At 34.5% G+C, this 18,007-nt stretch overlaps 1 protein-coding gene and 2 long non-coding RNA genes across 4 annotated transcripts in view; 2 read left to right on the top strand and 1 right to left on the bottom strand.

The window, feature by feature from the left end:
• Positions 1-18,007, top strand: part of LOC127729845 (SH3 domain-binding protein 5-like) — a 228,754-nt gene that overhangs the window by 177,803 nt on the left and 32,944 nt on the right. The window lies entirely within an intron of this gene.
• LOC127729847 (uncharacterized) overlaps positions 1-18,007 on the top strand; it is a 48,210-nt gene that overhangs the window by 28,996 nt on the left and 1,207 nt on the right. The window lies entirely within an intron of this gene.
• LOC127729846 (uncharacterized) lies at positions 4,823-17,737 on the bottom strand. The gene is made up of 7 exons (XR_007994852.1): positions 15,045-17,737; positions 12,263-13,261; positions 10,755-11,697; positions 8,000-8,129; positions 7,056-7,617; positions 5,867-6,870; positions 4,823-4,935 (listed from the first exon to the last, which is right to left on the bottom strand). It is a non-coding gene; the product is annotated as an uncharacterized LOC127729846 (long non-coding RNA).

Below are 18,007 nucleotides of genomic sequence, written 5' to 3'. Positions count from 1 at the left end.
AAAACAATATTCATCTCTTTGAAAAATATGCCAATGTTTCTTAAAAGCTCTGTTAAGAATTATTACTGCAGGGTTATATATTTAGTTACCATGCAGTGCAAGTGAAATTTCCTTTTTTCTAAAATTATTTGACAGAGTGTACTGCATCTTTTAATCTTGTGTTTCACATCTGTAATGTCTTACGCAGTTTGAAACTTTAATATCATAACCTCCTCTATCTATAAGTTTATTTCTCCAAAGTCATAAAATGTTGTTGAGATCAGTCTCGTTGCTATTTATACTATTAAATGAGAAGACCTCATTTTGTGTGTCGCTTCTCTTCCTTCCACAATAAATAAATCATCATGCCTCTGTGTCCTATAGGTATCACGCATAGTCGCATTTGTCATCCTCGCTTATGATTATTCAGTTTGGGTTATTTTGGGAGGAAACGATAATAAAGGCGTCCCGATAATATTTTCGTCATCGGACGGACTCTTAAGTCATAGACAAGACTTCCGTTTAGGACTCTTAAAATTACATATAATTTTCATAAGTACTTGGGAACAGCACAATTATTTTCGCGTTTTCTGTATACTACATGTACTATGATAATGCATATACTATAAATAAAGTGTATTTGCTATTTACTATCAATTCCAAGTCTACTATCCACGGCGGTCACTGCTATATTATTTAGAGATCTAGAGAGTCTCTATATAATATATCAGTGACCGCCCTAGATAGTAAACTTGGAATTGATAGTAAATAGCAAATGCACTTCATTTATAGTATATGTATGTTCATAATATACAGAAAAAAACGCGAAAATAATTAAAATTAACAGAAAAACAAAAAATAACGGACTTTGGAAAAAGGGGGAGGGCTAAAAAAAAATTGTAATGTCCCCAAGTACATGTACATATGACCTTTCTAATTTGATACCGTTTTTGAAATTCTCCAGTCATAAAATCTTTTACAAAAATTCATCCTACAACAGATTACATACTTTCAACCACACTCTAAAAGCCCGCGATTTCGCGGGTGTGTTCTAGTTGTTTCTTAAGTGACGACTTGTTTCACTTGTTATTACAATTTGAAAAGTATGTCTAAGATGTGCACTTGTAATTGGGAGATACTCATAAGACATGCAACCTGAAATCAAGGACACCACTCGATTTAAAATGCTCCCCTTTGTACACCTCAGTATATAAGTACGTCACTTCTGTATTGGAGAAATTATACGTAAACTTAATAATCGTGTTTTGCGAGGTGTTTTGTCTCTTTCTGACAAACCAGTCAGTAATGTTGGGGAGGCCAAACAGAAATGTATTCTCAGAAAATGGCTGTTAAAGCAGCTGAACACACTTCTGTTTTAAAAGTTGTATTTTTTGCTCACCTTGAATAAAGTTTTATAAAAATAAAGTTACTGTTTGACTTGACAGTTGAGAAACCAGATAATTGCTAGAGATAACCAAAAGTGCTAAATCACTGAGTAAAGACCGACAAATAGAGGTGTCCCTTCTGTTTTGGCAAAAAAAGCAATTAATTATTTAAAGCTAATAATTTCTTAATATTAGCCTCAAAGATTTTTAATGTCCATTGAAAGGAATTTAATTGTTTATGTAACTAGATTAAGACAGATTAATGTGTCCATAGAACCTGTTCAGCCTATGTCAATTTGAAGTTTTTATTACTTTAACTTCACTATAGAATCAATGTTAAGAACTATTAATAGCAATTGAGCAGTACGATTAGCACCAAAAGATACATGTATGTGTATTAAAATTATGATTATTGAATTTGAAGATTATGATAAAAAGAAAATTAAATACTGACAACTGATAACTGACAAGACACTTTTACCACACAGTACTGTAAGAAATAATTGTAAGGACAAGGTTCACTTATGGCACAAAATGGCCTAAAATATCAACTTTATCATAAAACACCAAAAGGTTCACAGTTTGGTTCGTAAATTGGTCTTTTTCAAAAACCTTACTGCTAAATAAATCTGTTCTTTTCATAAAAGTACATAATATTCTCCAAAGTAGGCCCATTTTGGACATTTTGTCAAAATATGATGATCTTGTGCAATTTTCAGACCCAAAAGCTTTAGGAAACCCTTGGCCGCCACCTACGATCCATAATGTTTTGTAACTAAAAGATTCCAATTTTGCGGATATAGAGTTCATCAATATAAAAAAATTTTGGATCGTGAATGGCGGCCAAGCTTAATTAATTAAAAAATTTACCAAAATTGACCTTTAATACAAATAATGTTTATTTAAGGGGTCATAGCTTCATAAAGTTGAAAGGAAGGTGCAAAAAAAATATATTTTTGACCTAATAGTATTATCACAAGTATTTCTATAAGTTTTAAGTTTTTTGTCCCGATTTAAAAAACATCAAAAATTTAGGGACAATTTTAACCCTTCGTGAGCCTTCTCCTTTATTAGTCATGGGGTAGATTTTATATGTATTAATTCCCCTAATATGACCTTTTTACGTATATAATATTTATATGTGTGACCTGCAACCCGCAACCCGCAACCTGCAACCCGCAACCTGCAAAATAGCACTTCCCGTTGGTTGCAGGCTGCAATCGGCAAGTCAGTTGAATATGAAGGAGGAAAGAAAATATAAGTGTTTCACCAAAACATTATATATACGGGTATATAAGGTTCAATTTGTGAATATTTGAAAAATGTGTAAGAATGTTTCGTATTTTATTTCCTTTATTAAACTGAACGAAGGTTTGAAATTTATTTGAAATTGATTCTTGATGTTATAAAACTTATATGTATGAGTGCCATTATATGAATTTAACTATTCTGAGACATATAACAAATGATTTACCAGCAGTAAAATTTTAGCTGGAGAAGTTAACTCGCTACGGATAAATAGCAGAAAATGTAGAAATTTCGAGAAATCACACATAGCGATGTGTACGAAACAGAACCTTTTCAGGAAAAAATACACGACTTTATCAAAATTCCACTGAAAGAATTGTTATGAAAAATAATGACCATAACGCCGGAGTATTTTTCGTTGATTTACAAAGTCATTTAAAAGTGTGCAAAGTTTGCTACAATTCCATTACGACCTTTCTTAAACTATTTATGTTAAATGTTTCGTTATTTGGTTATGTTATATTAAATTTGTAATATCACTTTTCATTCAATGTGTGTGTCCCCCCGCCCCCCCCTGTTTCTTTAATAAAACATGAATTGAAATCTAGAGACACATGATAGATTATCATGATCATGATAATGCATGATTATAGAAAGCCATTTAAAACAATTTACCAAATCTCTAAGGTTAGAATTTTATTGTGTGAACCATCAAATTTTAAGGTGGATTAATTGGTTTCAGTGACAGATTTCCTCTTACAATATTTTATAACAAGTTTAATTGTTTCAAATGAAGGATTTATGCCCATCTGTCCAAACTCATTAAAACAAAAGTAAATAAGATGTAATAGTTATTCAGTATCCCTTTGCATTTTCATCCTTAAATTAAATGAAGTAATTAAGAACTTGTATCTGTCAAGACCTATTGTTATTGTTATTGTAAAATGAATGAGTATTTATTTGGTATAAATAAAACCAAATGAAGTGTAAATGTCAATCATTAAGCAACCCAACAAAAAGGAAATAAATAATAAGAACATACATTTCAAATATTAACAGAATTATACATTATATAAATAACACATAGCTGAGAGGGTTATTGAGCAGATTGTTACCCCGAGAAAACATTGTCAACTGAGGCGAAGCCAAGGTTGACAATGTCTTTTCGAGGGGTAACAATCTGCTCTATCACCCTCTCAGACATGTGTTATTTAATTTATTATACTGAATGTTCTGTTATTACTGTCGATTAAATTTCAAATTCAAAGTAATAAACTATGACGTCTTGTACATAACAACCATCCGTATTTAATAAAGCGCACACTTGATCAAGCGTCTCCGTGAAGGGTAATAGAGTATTTGCCATAGGATAGAGTCGTATTTAATAAAGCGCACACTTGATCAAGCGTCTCCGTGAAGGGTAATAGAGTATTTGCCATATGATAGAGTCGTATTTAATAAAGCGCACACTTGATCAAGCGTCTCCATGAAGGGTAATAGAGTAAATTACACCCTCGTATTAGCCAATCAAAATATGGCATTTTGACGTGAAGTATAATAAAAACCTCATTTAATTCCATTCCCATTGTTAATTCTAAACGTAGAATGAGAGGAAAATATTTATTTGTTTGCATGTATATGTTCACGAATACGTAGTAATCTAAAGAAAAGGGAAAACGTAAGCATTTCATAATTGTGACTTTCAAATTATGTCTATTTTTGTTATTGTAATAAATAAACCATTTTCGGCCACTTGCTCTCTTCTGTTTCCGTATGTTTTTTCTTTATTATTTTGTGATATTTATTTATTAAAGATATGTTTATTTAGACAAATTACGAATTTTGAATGAATACTACAAAAAGAGAGATATCGAAAAAAGAAAGCACTATCAAGCCCATTCAAATGCTTAATCAAATGATCACTTTAAAATTACTGCCAATACTACTTCAAGTGATCTGAAATATTATATTGTACATGTCAATAAATGTCTGAAGGTATATGAATTGTCACTTTGAATAATTGGAAAATAATTAATTTTAAACATTAAGGATGAGTGTTGGTCTATTTTTCAAGATTTTAAATATGCATGAGTCAACTTCCACATACAGTTGAGATCGTTTTGTGGTAATAAGCATTGTGTCTAAGTTTCATAACATTTGGTTGAGGCAAACTGAAGTTAGAGAACGGAAACGAAAATTTCATAAATTTTTCCGTTTTTGTCAATTTCACTATTTCAGATTTTTAACCGTAACTTCAGATTTTCGAACATAAACCACTCTGGAGATTTTCTTAAACGATACGCCATTGTCTCCTCTACAACACCTATATAGTCGTTGCCCGTCACAATCTCTTCAAATTAGTCCAAAATTAACTTGAATTGCCCTAGCCCCCTAATCTCATTTTGTCAATTTCACAATAAAAGTTTCAGTTTTTCAACCGTAACTTCAGATTTTCGAACATAAACCACTCTGGAGATTTTTCTAAACGATGCGCCAATGTCTCTTCTACAACACCTATATAGTCGTTGCCCGTCACAATCTCTTGAAATTGGTCCAAAATTAACTTAAATTGGCCTAACCCCCAATCTCATTTAGTCAATTTCAAAATTTCAGTTTTTTAACCGGAACTTCAGATTTTCGAACATAAACCACTCTGGAGATTTTCTTAAACGATGCACCAATCCTCTACAACACCTATATAGTCGTTGCCCGTCAAAATCTTTTGAAATTGGTCCAAAATTAACTTAAATTGGACTACCCCCCAATCTCATTTTGTCAATTTCACAATTTCAGTTTTTTAACCGTAACTTAAGATTTTCGAACATAAACCACTCTGGATATTTTCCTCAACGATGCACCAATGTCTCCTCTACAACACCTATATAATCGTTGCCCGTCACAATCTCTTGAAATTGGTCCAAAATTAACTTAAATTGGCCTACCCCCCTAATCTCATTTTGTCAATTTCACATTTTCAGTTTTTTAACCGTAACTTCAGATTTTCGAACATAAACCACTCTGGAGATTTTCTTAAACAATGCGCCAATGTCTCCTCTACAACACCTTTATAGTCGTTGCCCGTCACAATCTCTTTAAAATGGTCCAATTGTTTCTTTTAGTGCCCTACCCCCTTAAACTCATCTTGTCAATTTCACAATAAAAATTTCAGTTTTTTAACCGTAACTTCAGATTTTCGACTAAAAACCACTCTGGAGATTTTCTTAAACGATGCGCCATTGTCTCCTCTTTAACACCTATATAGTCGTTGCCCGTCACAATCTCTTTAAAATGGTCCACATTTTTCTTTTAGTGCCCTACCCCCCTAATCTCATTTTGTCAATTTCACAATAACATTTTCAGTTTTTTAACCGTAACTTCAGATTTTCGAACATAAACCACTCTGGAGATTTTCTTAAACGATGCGCCAATGTCTCCTTTACAACACCTATATAGTCGTTGCCCGTCACAATCTCTTAAATTGGTCCAAAATAAACTTAAATTGGCCTGCCCTCTAATCTCATTTTGTCAATTTCACAATTTCAGTTTTTTAACCGTAACTTCAGATTTTCGAACATAAACTACTCTGGAGATTTTCTTAAACGATGCGCCAATGTCTCCTCTTCAACACCTATATAGTCGTTGCCCGTCACAATCTCTTTAAAATTGTTCAAATTTTTCTTTTAGTGCCCTACCCCCCTAATCTCATTTTGTCAATTTCACAATAAAATTTTCAGTTTTTTAACCGTAACTTCAGATTTTCGAACATAAACCACTCTGGAGATTTTCTTAAACAATGCGCCTTTGTTTCCTCTACAACACCTATATAGTCGTTGCCCGTCACAATCTCTTGAAATAGGTCCAAAATTAACTTGAAATCCCCTACCCCCCAAATCACATTTTGTCAATTTCACAATAAAATTTTCAGTTTTTTAACCGTAACTTCAGATTTTCGAACATAAACCACTCTGGAGATTTTCCTAAACGATGCGCCAATGTCTCCTCTACAACACCTATATAGTCGTTGCCCGTCACAATCTCTTAAAATTGGTCCAAAATTAACTTAAATTGGCCTAACCCCAAATCTCATTTTGTCAATTTCATAATTTCAGTTTTTTAACCGGAACTTCAGATTATCGAACATAAACCACTCTGGAGATTTTCTTAAACGATGCGCCAATGTCTCCTCTACAATACCTATGTAATCGTTGCCCGTCACAATCTCTTGAAATTGGTCCAAAATTAACTTAAATTGGCCTACCTCCCTAATCTCATTTTGTCAATTTCACAATTTCAGTTTTTTAACCGTAACTTCAGATTTTCGAACATAAACCACTCTGGAGATTTTCTAAAACGATGCGCCAATGTCTCCTCTACAACACCTTTATAGTCGTTGCCCGTCACAATCTCTTGAAATTGGACCAAAATTATCTTAAATTGGCCTACCCCCCTAATCTCATTTTGTCAATTTCACAATTTCAGTTTTTTTAACCGGAACTTCAGATTTTCGAACATAAACCACTCTGGAGATTTTCTTAAACGATGCGCCAATGTCTCCTCTACAACACCTATGTAATCGTTGCCCGTCACAATCTCTTTAAAATGGTCCAAATTTTTCTTTTAGTGCCCTACCCCCTAATCTCATTTTGTTAATTTCACAATAAAATTTTCAGTTTTTTAACCGTAACTTCAGATTTTCGAACATAAACCACTCTGGAGATTTTCTTAAACGATGCGCCATTGTTTCCTCTACAACACCTATATAGTCGTTGCCCGTCACAATCTCTTGAAATAGGTCCAAAATTAACTTGAATTGCCCTACCCCCCAATCTCATTTTGTCAATTTCACAATAAAATTTTCAGTTTTTTAACCGTAACTTCAGATTTTCGAACATAAACCACTCTGGAGATTTTCCTAAACGATGCGCCATTGTCTCCTCTACAACACCTATATAGTCGTTGCCCGTCACAATCTCTTTAAAATGGTCCAAATTTTTCTTTTAGTGCCCTACCCCCCTAATCTCATTTTGTCAATTTCACAATAAAATTTTCAGTTTTTTAACCGTAACTTCAGATTTTCGAAGGTAAACCATTCTGGAGATTTTTTTAAATGATGCACCAATGTCTCCTCTTCAACACCTATATAGTCGTTGCCCGTCACAATCTCTTTAAAATGGTCCAATTTTTTCTTTTAGTGCCCTACCCCCTTAATCTCATTCTGTCAATTTCACAATAAAATTTTCAGTTTTTTAACCGTAACTTCAGATTTTCGAACATAAACCACTCTGGAGATTTTCTTAAACGATGCGCCAATGTCTCTTCTACAACACCTATATAGTCGTTGCCCGTCACAATCTCTTTAAAATGGTCCAAGTTTTTCTTTTAGTGACCTACCCCCTTAATCTCATTCTGTCAATTTCACAATAAAATTTTCAGTTTTTTAACCGTAACTTCAGATTTTCGACATAAACCACTCAGGAGATTTTCTTAAACGATGCGCCAATGTCTCCTCTACAACACCTATATAGTCGTTGCCCGTCATAATCTCTTTAAAATGGTCCAATTTTTTTCTTTTAGTGCCCTACCCCTTTAATCTCATTTTGTCAATTTCACAATAACATTTTCAGTTTTTTAACCGTAACTTCAGATTTTCGAACATAAACCACTCTGGAGATTTTCTTAAACGATGCGCCATTGTTTCCTCTACAACACCTATATAGTCGTTGCTCGTCACAATCTCTTGAAATAGGTCCAAAATTAACTTGAATTGCCCTACCCCCCTAATCTCATTTTGTCAATTACACAATAAAATTTTCAGTTTTTTAACCGTAACTTCAGATTTTCGAACATAAACCACTCTGGAGATTTTCCTAAACGATGCGCCAATGTCTCTTCTACAATACCTATATAGTCGTTGCCCGTCACAATCTCTTTAAAATGGTCCAAATTTTTCTTTTAGTGCCCTACCCCCTTAATCTCATTTTGTCAATTTCACAATAAAATTTTCAGTTTTTTAACCGTAACTTCAGATTTTCGAACATAAACTACTCTGGAGATTTTCTTAAACGATGCGCCAATGTCTCCTTTACAAAACCTGTATAGTCGTTGCCCGTCACAATCTCTTAAATTGGTCCAAAATTAACTTAAATTGGCCTGCCCCTAATCTCATTTTGTGAATTTCACAATTTCAGTTTTTTAACCGTAACTTCAGATTTTCGAACATAAACTACTCTGGAGATTTTCTTAAACGATGCGCCAATGTCTCCTCTTCAACACCTATATAGTCGTTGCCCGTCACAATCTCTTGAAATAGGTCCAAAATTATCTTTTAGTGCCCTACCCCCTTAATCTCATTCTGTCAATTTCACAATAAAATTTTCAGTTTTTTAACCGTAACTTCAGATTTTCGAACATAAACTACTCTGGAGATTTTCTTAAACGATGCGCCAATGTCTCCTTTACAAAACCTGTAAAGTCGTTGCCCGTCACAATCTCTTAAATTGGTCCAAAATTAACTTAAATTGGCCTGCCCCCTAATCTCATTTTGTGAATTTCACAATTTCAGTTTTTTAACCGTAACTTCAGATTTTCGAACATAAACTACTCTGGAGATTTTCTTAAACGATGCGCCAATGTCTCCTGTTCAACACCTATATAGTCGTTGCCCGTCACAATCTCTTGAAATAGGTCCAAAATTAACTTGAATTGCCCTACCCCCCTAATCTCATTTTGTCAATTTCACAATAAAATTTTCAGTTTTTTAACCGTAACTTCAGATTTTCGAACATAAACCACTCTGGATAATTTCTTAAACAATGCGCCATTGTCTCCTCTACAACACCTATATAGTCGTTGCCCGTCACAATCTCTTGAAATTGGTCCAAAATTAATTTAAATTGGCCTACCCCCCTTATCTCATTTTGTCAATTTCACAATTTCAGTTTTTTAACCGTAACTTCAGATTTTCGAACAAAAACCACTCTGGAGATTTTCTTAAACGATGCGCCATTGTCTCCTCTACAACACCTATATAGTCGTTGCCCGTCACAATCTCTTAAAATTGGACCAAAATTAACTTAAATTGGCCTACCCCCCTTATCTCATTTTGTCAATTTCACAATTTCAGTTTTTTAACCGTAACTTCAGATTTTCGAACATAAACTACTCTGGAGATTTTCTTAAACGATGCGCCAATGTCTCCTTTACAAAACCTGTATAGTCGTTACCCGTCACAATCTCTTAAATTGGTCCAAAATTAACTTAAATTGGCCTGCCCCCTAATCTCATTTTGTCAATTTTACAATTTCAGTTTTTTAACCGTAACTTCAGATTTTCGAACATAAACTACTCTGGAGATTTTCTTAAACGATGCGCCAATGTCTCTTCTTCAACACCTATATAGTCGTTGCCCGTCAAAATCTCTTTAAAATGGTCCAAATTTTTCTTTTAGTGCCCTACCCCCCTAATCTCATTTTGTCAATTTCACAATAAAATTTTCAGTTTTTTAACCGTAACTTCAGATTTTCGAACGTAAACCACTCTGGAGATTTTCTTAAACGATGCGCCAATGTCTCTTCTTCAACACCTATATAGTCGTTGCCCGTCACAATCTCTTTAAAATGGTCCAAATTTTTCTTTTAGTGCCCTACCCCCTTAATCTCATTCTGTCAATTTCACAATAAAATTTTCAGTTTTTTAACCGTAACTTCAGATTTTCGAACATAAACCACTCTGGAGATTTTCCTAAACGATGCGCCAATGTCTCTTCTACAACACTTATATAGTCGTTGCCCGTCAGAATCTCTTAAAATTGGTCCAAAATTAACTTAAATTGGCCTAACCCCCAATATCATTTAGTCAATTTCACAATTTCAGTTTTTTAACCGGAACTTCAGATTTTCGAACATAAACTACTCTGGAGATTTTCTTAAACGATGCGCTAATGTCTCCTCTACAACACCTATGTAATCGTTGCCCGTCACAATCTCTTGAAATTGGTCCAAAATTAACTTAAATTGGCCTACCCTCCTAATCTCATTTTGTCAATTTCACCATTTCAGTTTTTTAACCGTAACTTCAGATTTTCAAACATAAACTACTCTGGAGATTTTCTTAAACGATGCGCCAATGTCTACTCTTCAACACCTTTATAGTCGTTGCCCGTCACAATCTCTTTAAAATGGTCCAAATTTTTCTTTTAGTGCCCTACCCCCCTAATTTCATTTTGTCAATTTCACAATAAAATTTTCATTTTTTTAACCGTAACTTCAGATTTTCGAACATAAACCACTCTGGAGATTTTCTAAAACGATGCGCCAATGTCTCCTCTACAATACCTATGTAATCGTTGCCCGTCACAATCTCTTGAAATTGGTCCAAAATTAACTTAAATTGGCCTACCCCCCTAATCTCATTTTGTCAATTTCACAATTTCAGTTTTTTAACCGTAACTTCAGATTTTCGAACATAAACCACTCTGGAGATTTTCTAAAACGATGCGCCAATGTCTCCTCTACAACACCTTTATAGTCGTTGCCCGTCACAATCTCTTGAAATTGGACCAAAATTATCTTAAATTGGCCTACCCCCCTAATCTCATTTTGTCAATTTCACAATTTCAGTTTTTTTAACCGGAACTTCAGATTTTCGAACATAAACCACTCTGGAGATTTTCTTAAACGATGCGCCAATGTCTCCTCTACAACACCTATGTAATCGTTGCCCGTCACAATCTCTTTAAAATGGTCCAAATTTTTCTTTTAGTGCCCTACCCCCATATCTCATTTTGTTAATTTCACAAAAAAAATTTCAGTTTTTTAACCGTAACTTCAGATTTTCGAACATAAACCACTCTGGAGATTTTCTTAAACGATGCGCCAATGTCTCCTCTACAACACCTATATAGTCGTTGCCCGTCATAATCTCTTTAAAATGGTCCATTTTTTTCTTTTAGTGCCCTACCCCTTTAATCTCATTTTGTCAATTTCACAATAACATTTTCAGTTTTTTAACCGTAACTTCAGATTTTCGAACATAAACCACTCCGGAGATTTTCTTAAACGATGCGCCATTGTTTCCTCTACAACACCTATATAGTAGTTGCCCGTCACAATCTCTTGAAATAGGTCCAAAATTAACTTGAATTGCCCTACCCCCCCAATCTCATTTTGTCAATTTCACAATAAAATTTTCAGTTTTTTAACCGTAACTTCAGATTTTCGAACATAAACCACTCTGGAGATTTTCCTAAACGATGCGCCATTGTCTCCTCTACAACACCTATATAGTCGTTGCCCGTCACAATCTCTTTAAAATGGTCCAAATTTTTCTTTTAGTGCCCTACCCCCCTAATCTCATTTTGTCAATTTCACAATATAATTTTCAGTTTTTTAACCGTAACTTTAGATTTTCGAACATAAACTACTCTGGAGATTTTCTTAAACGATGCGCCAATGTCTCCTTTACAAAACCTGTATAGTCGTTGCCCGTCACAATCTCTTAAATTGGTCCAAAATTAACTTAAATTGGCCTGCCTCCTAATCTCATTTTGTCAATTTCACAATTTCAGTTTTTTAACCGTAACTTCAGATTTTCGAACATAAACTACTCTGGAGATTTTCTTAAACGATGCGCCAATGTCTCCTCTTCAACACCTATATAGTCGTTGCCCGTCACAATCTCTTGAAATAGGTCCAAAATTAACTTGAATTGCCCTACCCTCCTAATCTCATTTTGTCAATTTCACAATAAAATTTTCAGTTTTTTAACCGTAACCTCAGATTTTCGAACATAAACCACTCTGGAGATTTTCTTAAACGATGCTCCATTGTCTCCTCTACAACACTCATATAGTCGTTGCCCGTCACAATCTCTTCAAATTAGTCCAAATTTAACTTGAATTGCCCTACCCCCTAATCTCATTTTGTCAATTTCACAATAAAAGTTTCAGTTTTTTAACCGTAACTTCAGATTTTCGAACATAAACCACTCTGGAGATTTTCCTAAACGATGCGCCAATGTCTCTTCTACAACACCTATATAGTCGTTGCCCGTCACAATCTCTTGAAATTGGTCGAAAATTAACTTAAATTGGCCTAACCCCCAATCTCATTTAGTCAATTTCACAATTTCAGTTTTTTAACCGTTACTTCAGATTTTCGAACATAAACCACTCTGAAAATTTTCTTAAACGATGCGCCATTGTCTCCTCTACAACACCTATATAGTCGTTGCCCGTCAAAATCTCTTGAAATTGGTCCAAAATTAACTTAAATTGACCTACCCCCCAATCTCATTTTCTCAATTTCACAATTTCAGTTTTTTAACCGTTACTTCAGATTTTCGAACATAAACCACTCTGGAGATTTTCTTAAACGATGCGCCATTGTCTCCTCTACAACACTCATATAGTCGTTGATCGTCACAATCTCTTCAAATTAGTCCAAAATTAACTTGAATTGGCCTACCCCCTTATCTCATTTTGTCAATTTTACAATAAAAGTTTCAGTTTTTTAACCGTTACTTGAGATTTTCGAACATAAACCACTCTGGAGATTTTCTTAAACGATGCGCCATTGTCTCCTCTACAACACCTATATAGTCGTTGCCCGTCAAAATCTCTTGAAATTGGTCCAAAATTAACTTAAATTGGCCTACCCCCCAATCTCATTTTCTCAATTTCACAATTTCAGTTTTTTAACCGTTACTTCAGATTTTCGAACATAAACCACTCTGGAGATTTTCTTAAACGATGCGCCATTGTCTCCTCTACAACACTCATATAGTCGTTGATCGTCACAATCTCTTCAAATTAGTCCAAATTAACTTGAATTGGCCTACCCCCTTATCTCATTTTGTCAATTTTACAATAAAAGTTTCAGTTTTTTAACCGTTACTTGAGATTTTCGAACATAAACCACTCTGGAGATTTTCTTAAACGATGCGCCATTGTCTCCTCTACAACACCTTTATAGTCGTTGCCCGTCAAAATCTCTTGAAATTGGTCCAAAATTAACTTAAATTGGCCTAGCCCCAATCTCATTTAGTCAATTTCACAATTTCAGTTTTTTAACCGTTACTTCAGATTTTCGAACATAAACCACTCTGGAGATTTTCTTAAACGATGCGCCATTGTCTCCTCTACAACACCTATATAGTCGTTGCCCGTCATAATCTCTTTAAAATGGTCCAATTTTTTCTTTTAGTGCCCTACCGTTTTAATCTCATTTTGTCAATTTCACAATAACATTTTCAGTTTTTTAACCGTAACCTCAGATTTTCGAACATAAGCCACTCTGGAGATTTTCTTAAACGATGCGCCATTGTCTCCTCTACAACACTCATATAGTCGTTGCCCGTCACAATCTCTTCAAATTAGTCCAAATTTAACTTGAATTGCCCTACCCCCCTAATCTCATTTTGTCAATTTCACAATAAAAGTTTCAGTTTTTTAACCGTAACTTCAGATTTTCGAACATAAACCACTCTGGAGATTTTCCTAAACGATGCGCCAATGTCTCTTCTACAACACCTATATAGTCGTTGCCCGTCACAATCTCTTGAAATTGGTCGAAAATTAACTTAAATTGGCCTAACCCCCAATCTCATTTAGTCAATTTCACAATTTCAGTTTTTTAACCGGAACTTCAGATTTTCGAACATAAACCACTCTGGAGATTTTCTTAAACGACGCGCCATTGTCTCCTCTACAACACTCATATAGTCGTTGATCGTCACAATCTCTTCAAATTAGTCCAAAATTAACTTGAATTGGCCTACCCCCTTATCTCATTTTGTCAATTTTACAATAAAAGTTTCAGTTATTTAACCGTTACTTGAGATTTTCGAACATAAACCACTCTGGAGATTTTCTTAAACGATGCGCCATTGTCTCCTCTACAACACCTATATAGTCGTTGCCCGTCAAAATCTCTTGAAATTGGTCCAAAATTAACTTAAATTGGCCTAGCCCCCAATCTCATTTAGTCAATTTCACAATTTCAGTTTTTTAACCGTTACTTCAGATTTTCGAACATAAACCACTCTGGAGATTTTATTAAACGATGCGCCATTGTCTCCTCTACAACACCTATATAGTCGTTACCCGTCAAAATCTCTTGAAATTGGTCCAAAATTAACTTTTTTTTAAAAGATTTTCTTAAACGATGCGCCAATGTCTCCTCTACAACACCTATAGAGTCGTTGCCCGTCACAATCTCATGAAATTGGTTCAAAATTAACTTAAATTGGCCTTCCCCCCTAATCTCATTTTGTCAATTTCACAATTTCAGTTTTTTAACCGTAAATTCATATTTTCGAACATAAACCACTCTGGAGATTTTCTAAAACGATGCGCCAATGTCTCCTCTACAACACCTATATAGTCGTTGCCCGTCACAATCTCTTGAAATTGGTCAAAAATTAACTTAAATTGACCTACCCCCCTAATCTCATTTTGTCAATTTCACAATTTCAGTTTTTTAACCGGAACTTCAGATTTTCGAACATAAACCACTCTGGAGATTTTCTTAAACGATGCGCAAATGTCTCCTCTACAACACCTATGTAATCGTTGCCCGTCACAATCTCTTGAAATTGGTCCAAAATTAACTTAAATTGGCCTACCCCCCTAATCTCATTTTGTCAATTTCACAATAAAAGTTTCAGTTTTTTAACCGTAACCTCAGATTTTCGAACATAAACCACTCTGGAGATTTTCTTAAACGATGCGCCATTGTCTCCTCTACAACACTCATATAGTCGTTGCCCGTCACAATCTCTTCAAATTAGTCCAAATTTAACTTGAATTGCCCTACCCCCCTAATCTCATTTTGTCAATTTCACAATAAAAGTTTCAGTTTTTTAACCGTAACTTCAGATTTTCGAACATAAACCACTCTGGAGATTTTCCTAAACGATGCGCCAATGTCTCTTCTACAACACCTATATAGTCGTTGCCCGTCACAATCTCTTGAAATTGGTCGAAAATTAACTTAAATTGGCCTAACCCCCAATCTCATTTAGTCAATTTCACAATTTCAGTTTTTTAACCGGAACTTCAGATTTTCGAACATAAACCACTCTGGAGATTTTCTTAAACGATGCGCCATTGTCTCCTCTACAACACCTATATAGTCGTTGCCCGTCAAAATCTCTTGAAATAGGTCCAAAATTAACTTAAATTGGCCTACCCCCCCCCCCAATCTCATTTTGTCAATCACAATTTCAGATTTTTAACCGTTACTTGAGATTTTCGAACATAAACCACTCTGGAGATTTTCTTAAACGATGCGCCATTGTCTCCTCTACAACACCTATATAGTCGTTGCCCGTCAAAATCTCTTGAAATTGGTCCAAAATTAACTTAAATTGGCCTACCCCCCAATCTCATTTTCTCAATTTCACAATTTCAGTTTTTTAACCGTTACTTCAGATTTTCGAACATAAACCACTCTGGAGATTTTCTTAAACGATGCGCCATTGTCTCCTCTACAACACTCATATAGTCGTTGATCGTCACAATCTCTTCAAATTAGTCCAAAATTAACTTGAATTGGCCTACCCCCTTATCTCATTTTGTCAATTTTACAATAAAAGTTTCAGTTTTTTAACCGTTACTTGAGATTTTCGAACATAAACCACTCTGGAGATTTTCTTAAACGATGCGCCATTGTCTCCTCTACAACACCTATATAGTCGTTGCCCGTCAAAATCTCTTGAAATTGGTCCAAAATTAACTTAAATTGGCCTACCCCCCAATCTCATTTTCTCAATTTCACAATTTCAGTTTTTTAACCGTTACTTCAGATTTTCGAACATAAACCACTCTGGAGATTTTCTTAAACGATGCGCCATTGTCTCCTCTACAACACTCATATAGTCGTTGATCGTCACAATCTCTTCAAATTAGTCCAAAATTAACTTGAATTGGCCTACCCCCTTATCTCATTTTGTCAATTTTACAATAAAAGTTTCAGTTTTTTAACCGTTACTTGAGATTTTCGAACATAAACCACTCTGGAGATTTTCTTAAACGATGCGCCATTGTCTCCTCTACAACACCTATATAGTCGTTGCCCGTCAAAATCTCTTGAAATTGGTCCAAAATTAACTTAAATTGGCCTAGCCCCCAATCTCATTTAGTCAATTTCACAATTTCAGTTTTTTAACCGTTACTTCAGATTTTCGAACATAAACCACTCTGGAGATTTTATTAAACGATGCGCCATTGTCTCCTCTACAACACCTATATAGTCGTTGCCCGTCAAAATCTCTTGAAATTGGTCCAAAATTAACCTTTTTTTAAAAGATTTTCTTAAACGATGCGCCAATGTCTCCTCTACAACACCTTTATAGTCGTTGCCCGTCACAATCTCATGAAATTATTTCAAAATTAACTTAAATTGGCCTTCCCCCCTAATCTCATTTTGTCAATTTCACAATTTCAGTTTTTTAACCGTAAATTCATATTTTCGAACATAAACTACTCTGGTGTTTTTTCTAAACGTTGCGCCAATGTCTCCTCTACATCACCTATAGGCAGTCGTTGCCCGTCACAGTCTCTATGAATGGGTCGACAATCAACTTAAGGTATCCCCCTTTTTGTTTTTAATTACAATTTTTTCAACCTTTCTTCAGATTTTTAACATAAACCATCCTGGAGTTCGTCTTAATAGATACGCTTATGTCTCAGCTGCATCACCTATGCAGTCGTGTACCGTCACAATCTCTATAAATGGGTCAAAAATCAACTTAATGTATGCCCCCTACTCCCTTTTCGTTTTTACAATTTCAGTTTTTTAAACTTAACTTCAGATTTTTAAACATAAACCATTCTGGAGTTTGTCTTATTAGATACGATAATGTCTCCTCTATGTTACCTTTACAGTCGTTGCCTGTCACAATCTCTATAAATTGCTCAAAATCTTTATGGTATCCCTTTTGTTTTAATTTTTTTTATTCGTTTTTGTTTAATATTTTGAATATTCTTATAATTGTCCGCTAGGTCTCTGTAATTGTTCGCTAGCTCGAAAAAAACGTGATTGTCTTATGTGAAATTGTGGTTTTTAGTTATACCTCCTAATTGTTCGCTGGCTAATTGTTCGCTACAATTGTTCGCTAGCTTGAGTCAAGTTACTAAATAGTGTGTTAAAATTACATTGTTAGGCAATCTATATATATATATATATATATATATATATATATATATATATATACCATAAAACCCACGATAACTGGATTAATTTCAATAAAATACATATCCCAGCATTATTATCATGATTATAGTAAACATGTAAATTACATCTGTTTACATGGTTTAAACAGTAACAGATTATACATAACCCAGCAGTGACGAGTGCCCAATTATTCGTTTTTAAATTACTGCAAAATTCTCGAAA

Source organism: Mytilus californianus, unplaced genomic scaffold (genome assembly GCF_021869535.1).
Source record: "Mytilus californianus isolate M0D057914Y unplaced genomic scaffold, xbMytCali1.0.p SCAF_2, whole genome shotgun sequence".
Classification (NCBI taxonomy): Eukaryota; Metazoa; Mollusca; class Bivalvia; order Mytilida; family Mytilidae; genus Mytilus; species Mytilus californianus.
The sequence above is the reverse complement of the archived record's forward strand: the minus strand, read 5'-3'. Positions and strand labels throughout refer to the sequence as shown.